Source organism: Mercenaria mercenaria, chromosome 19 (genome assembly GCF_021730395.1).
Source record: "Mercenaria mercenaria strain notata chromosome 19, MADL_Memer_1, whole genome shotgun sequence".
Lineage (NCBI taxonomy): Eukaryota > Metazoa > Mollusca > Bivalvia > Venerida > Veneridae > Mercenaria > Mercenaria mercenaria.
Genome location: NC_069379.1, coordinates 12862407 through 12868831, shown reverse-complemented (window position 1 = coordinate 12868831; position 6425 = coordinate 12862407). Strand labels below are relative to the sequence as shown.

General features: G+C 32.0%; 1 long non-coding RNA gene across 1 annotated transcript; it reads left to right on the top strand.

The window, feature by feature from the left end:
• The first annotated feature begins 849 nt into the window (after window positions 1-849).
• On the top strand, window positions 850-5966 carry LOC123542339 (uncharacterized). Its single transcript, XR_008368617.1, has 3 exons — window positions 850-959; window positions 2851-3052; window positions 5057-5966. It is a non-coding gene; the product is annotated as an uncharacterized LOC123542339 (long non-coding RNA).
• Window positions 5967-6425: the final 459 nt, after the last annotated feature.

Below are 6425 nucleotides of genomic sequence, written 5' to 3'. Positions count from 1 at the left end.
TAAGTCTGCATTGAAATTAACAAGGTATGTAGCGATTTAAACTAGTAATATAATTTATTGACAAAATTATTTTGTTTAATATTCATAGTAAATCACAATTAAAAACGAAAATAAATATTCCCATTTCTATATGTTCTCTGTATTTTTCAGGTCATCAAATGACCTTGATAAAATAAACTTAGTCGTCAACAAATCATTTAAGAACATGTAAGATATGTCAATAAAGATATTAAAACATTTATGTCATTGAATGTGCTCGTAACTGGTACCGCTCCGTCAAGAGCAATAAAGAACAACAGCACAGTTCATCTATGCACTTCCATGAAGATGTTATATAACGAATCAGAGCAATGTTTACCTATAGAAAAATACTGATTCGTGTGATTTAATTTATCAATTTACTATCGCTTTTAAATAATTCCGTTTAATTTAATATGGTGTAATATTTCTATAATGAAACGTTAGTCGTCTATGTGCTTTCATTTATACTTGTTGCTTAAGTGATGCAGATATTGCTTCCCAGTTCAATTGTACGTTTTTTTTTAGCAGACATCGTCATTACTGAATTCATGTAAAAAATAAACAGATGTGAAATACATTATGTTAAAAATATAAAACAAAATTCGTTACTTTTTTATTTCGATACTCAAGGAAAAATTATGACGTGTGCAAATACAGCTCAAAGAGGCCATATCGAATTCATTTGATACGTACATCCTTACTACAAAGTCTTATAATAAATATTACGATAAATGACATAAGATGAGTACAAAGTTTGAATTACACAGTAGTTAAACCCTTCAATGTTTTATCAACTTTTCTTTTGTATTGAATTATTTTCAATAAAGCATAAATGAAAGCTAAGCCTAAGCTAACAATTTTAAGTAAACCGAACTGACTGCAAATATTTCAAATGGGAAGAGTTGTGCATCCACGATTGAAATTATGCAATTGTTAAAGTGTGTATTTCGTATTGCATTAGATAAGTAAAAATGTTTTTAATAAATATATCCGGATATTAATTAGCTAATGTTTCAGCTAAGGTCAGTGGTAGATTCATCGATTTTAAGATATCAATATTTTGTCAATTTGTTTGATTGTTTAGGGTTAAAAGACGTTTCTCCGCAGTATTTCTGTCATGCAACGACGGGCAGTTAACCTAACCAGTGTTCCTGGATTCTGTACCAGTACAAACCTGTTCTCCGCAAGTAGCTGCCAACTTCCCCACATGAGTCAGAGGTGGAGAACGAATGATTTCAGATACAATGTCTTTTATCAAATCGTCACAGAGGACATACGCCCCGCCCGGGGTTCGAACCCACGACCCAGCGATTCGTAGACCTACGATCTACCTATTGAGCTAAGAGCGGACGGGCTAATAGTTTGTCAAATACAATTACACAAATGAAAATTATACTAGGCGTACATTTAATAGCGCGGCAAATATTTAGCGCAAACGCAATTTTTGGTGAAATATCTAATTAATGCGTGGACGTGAATTAGCGCTCTCGCGAGACCGCTAATTTCTAATTTCAGCGCTGTCCGAAATGAGGCTCTCGGAAATTACGGAGATTCACGAAGATTTCCGGAAATAAACTTAACCGTCGGCAATTTTTATTTAATGTGTTTCTGCTGTAATTATTATAATACGAATCTGACTGTCGACCCTACAAAACTTGAACATGTACCAAGTATGACTTTAAGATAGTGTGCCTCAATGATACTTTCAACTGTGATGTAGCTTTATGTCTACGTACAGTATATAAAGTATAATGGGTCTATGACAAAACATTGACAGACATAACATCGACACGATAAAACGCCAACACGACAATTGATCGATGCAACAAAAGATCAACATGGCGCATAGTGTCGTGTCGGCGTTTTGTCGCATTTATGGTCGAAAATAATTTTGATCATACGATTATCATACGATCATGATTTTGATCAATCGATTATCATTTATCAGCATTTACGTGCTCTAAATGCCATAAATGATCCGAGTATTGAACATCTTTACAAGAAATTGACCGAAAATATATTTTATGATCATAATTAATAATTCATAATTTCGATTAATCGTGTCAAGAAGGGGCAATTGTTCCGTATCACGCACTAAACGTTACGGAAATAAAGGGAGGTAATTCAGTCATCAAAAGTTTACGATTCCGGGCGGCATAACGTGCATTGTATTGTTGTACATGTATATATATATTTTTCGTGCTTGTATAATATTCTTTCAAACTTTGGTTTTAGAAAAAGAAATCTTAAGAAATAAAAACAAGTTCGTTATGAAATTTTATTTATATATATAATATATAGAACTCACACTGTAATGTATTACACTGAACAAATCTGTTTTGTTTGATTGGTGGGGATATTTAATGGATGATTGCAAACCGCTAATTCGTCCAAAAGAGATTCTCGTTTGAGGTACCGATCTGCAGGTGTGGGAAACATTTAAAATTTAATATGATATGATTCTCCCGGATGTAAGTGGCATAATTACAATCTGGAACAATGCGAATTTGCAAACTCGTGTCATCAGTCAGGGACACTTCATTGTACAAATTAGCAGGAAACAAAACAAGTTTTCGCACCTCCGTGTCGGTGTTTTTTATTTTTATTTTTTTCGATTAATCGACTATTTGTGATCGATTAATCGGCCAAACGAACGATTAATCGAATGATCGAATAATCGTTCCCATCCCTAATTCAATTATTAATAATAATTGAATTTATATACAAAAAGATTGAAAACACTTTCATCTTCGTCCATAGTGATGGAGTTCGTTACTTCACAAAAAGGAAAGTTACAACTTGTGTTTGATGGATATATATTTTAATAAGGACAGAAGTCGTAAGGATAAAGTAGTAGAAAACGTATTGGCGATGTGTCATACAAGAATGCTCAGGTCGAGCTGTAACCATCGGGGAACCACCGAATACCGAAGATGCCCGATGAACAAGACGCTACACCATCGTAGCGGCCCTTTGAATTACCAATATCTAATAAGCAAACTGAAGAAGAATGCAAGAACTTACTCTGGAAGTAAACCATAGTGGCAATAAGCACGTTATTATTGTAGTGTTTTAAACGCGATCTGTTTCAGGCCTGTGCCACAATAAATAGCCGAACATCAGTGAATATTAGTTTTTTAAATGTGTATTATATATTTTTGGATTAAATTGATCATAAACATCAAAATACATGGACGATCTTTTCTGAATACATAATATTTTAATAAGTATACTAACTGAATTACATCTGCTGAAAGATTTTACCAGTGAGATTCGTGCTTGTGGACTGAAATAAAAACATTGCAAACTTTGCGCTAAACAAGCTATCAAAGAACAATAAGTGAAGGCAAAAAGCAAAACTAAAAAGGTATATATATATATTTCTGCACTTGAAAAAAGACTACGTTGATTATTATGAAATTAATACCTTCCTAGGAGATAAAAACAGGTGTTATTACGCCATGACAAGGTCCAAATCTCTGATAAGTTACTTGAAGGCTAACTATCTATCATGATATGATCAAAATTAACGACGTTTGAGACAATGTGGCGCGGCGTTAGTGAAATTCTATAATTTAACTACAGTAAGTATTCGGTGGTTATTTTTTGACAACTCGTTTAAAACGGTTATGCTGTTGATTGATAACAATAACTCTTAGGCTAATGTTTCGTTCTAAATAATCAAATAGTTAAAGCGATAGTATTGTATACAGGGTTGTCAAGTTATCTCTGTTTTATTCTTTTTATGCCTTTGTTCATAATTACTTAATGTATACAGTTCAACAACTTATGAATGACATCGGTTTTAACGGTACAATGAAAACCAGTCTATTTATAAAAACTATGTTATGATCAAAGGAAACCGCATAACTTGAGTCGATACTGACATATATAATCCACTAAATAGACGTTTTGTTGTTTTGCCAATATCTTAAACCTTACCGAAATAATGTCTTTAATATTGCAGAGTAAGGGAAGATATATCATTTTTGTCATACTTCAATTAATTTGAATTAATTTAAACCATATAGCTAACTGTTTTTCATTTTCGTCTAAATAACCGATATTATCTTACGAATATAAACGTACAGAAATGCAGAAATGAGCTGTTATCTGTGACATAGAATGATATTATTTGACTTGTCTAGTAAATTTTCGAGTCTTAATCTTGACTGTCTGAAGACTTATACAGAACCTTTCAGATATGTGTAAACTTTTCAAGGTAATTTAACCCCTGAAAATGAAGAAAAAGTGTAATTAAATTATGTATCGATGTTTTGTCGATATTTGTGTCGATGTTTTTTTCGAGCTTTTTTCACGTCGGCGTTTTGTCGTGTCGATGTTTTGTGTGTCGATGTTTTGTCGCACTCCCAGTATTGCCTACGCAATTGTATTGTCTTCTTGTATTTATTATAATAATCTGCTTGATTTATATTCTGTATACTAGTAATAACTGCTGAAATAAAACGAGATTGTCACACATTTTAATCATTGAATCCCCTTTGTCCTACATGCATTGTGTCATAATACAAACGTTCACACCTTTCCGTAAACGAGCGCCTGCAACAACGGTCATGTCCGAAGGTGATACGGAAATCGATAACAACTTGATCAAGTGAGAAAAAAGGACATAAACTACAAGCTTATATATTTTATTTTGCATGATCATATTTTTAAAATAGTAATATGAAAAAAAAACATGAATATCATATGAACCTTAAAATATTAGCAAGCAATGTAACTAGTGCAAACTCTCAAGAGTATTTATTTGAAAAGTTCAAGGAAAACATCATCAAATGAAAATATACATGAAAATGCTCGGACAAATTAATGCGCGGACATGAATTAGAGTACGTGCGAGAGCGCTAAAAGCGCTGTTATTACTACATTGTACTCCGCTAAAATAAGTAAGCCTACATTAAATGAATTGTTTTCGTATTTGCTTAAACTATTTGCATATACTTTTTTTCTCGAAAATTGTATTATAAAAGGCATTGAAATAGAATAACATACTTGTGTTTATTTTTTGTTTTAGATACAATGGGAAATAAATCTACTTTAGTTTGTGTAAGTATTAATTACTTATCTATTATTTATACATTACATTTATCTCGTTTTCATTTACACATATGATGTTATATTGAAAATCTTGTTTATTATGAAAATATATATGAGAGATGTTTTATTTTCTGTGTACCAGAGAAAGAGTCATTAATGGCATATTGCCTAATTCTAAGGTGAAACGTTTGCAGAATCTTAAATGTACATATTTTGTAACCATAGTGATACTAACCCTAACCTTTAGTCAGTATTTTATGCATATTTTACACTAAATGCGTGCGAACCTTAAAAATATGCATATTTTTGCCGTGCGCTACAATTGATAATCATTTTCGGGCATGCGCAGAAGACCGCTCTAACTTTGCAATGAGTTACATTGATTGTAAATTACAAAATATCATGAATTACGTTGACACTTACTGCCCATTGTGTCTCCAGCTGCACCTTGGTCTTGTTTCTGATGCTTCTTTTTATTTTTTTACCAAATAACTTCAACTACAACAGTAAAAACAAATGCTATTTTTATCTCTTTTTTATATCTTTGATGCCTTAAAATATCAAAGAATATTAGCTGGTAAACTTACGTTGGCTAGAAAGTCATTTATTTTCATAGTAATTTTCACTGATTCTGTTTTATAATTAATATATTGTCTAATTTGCGAATTTTTGATTATTTGGCATCCTACACTGACATATAAAGTTATTAGCTCGATTTGAATGTGTTATATACTTATATTGTTTGTTCAATATTTATAGTAAAAACAAATAAAAAATTAAGAAAAAAAAATATTACCATATTTAAAATGTCTCTGTAGTTTTCAGATTATCAAATGACTGATAAGATACCGTGGTCGTCAATACATCGATTCAAAACATGTAAAATTTGTCAATTGTCAATAAAGATAAGACATGTGCTTGAAACTAAAAATTGACCGCAACAGTAAGAACATAAATACAACAACACAGCTATGCAATTCCATTAAGATGTTAAAAAGCGAAACAGAGCAATGTTTATTTATGGAAAGAATGATTGCGTTGCTGTGAAAAAAATAAAACTAATAAGTGATACTTGTAATTTGATGAAATATAGCGTGATAGTTGTCCATGTGGTGTCATTTATAGTTGATGTTTAAGTGAGTGACGCATTTATTGTTTCCGACGTTGCTCACAACAGTCATGTATCGGTCATCTGCGCACGTTAGGAAGTGATTATCGATCGGAGCGTAGAGCAATAAAACTCGGCAAATTATGGGATACCAGCACGCAATTAGTGCATAATATGCATTACTATATTGACTAAAGGTTAGTGTTAGAATTATCATGGTTACAGAATGTATACCCGT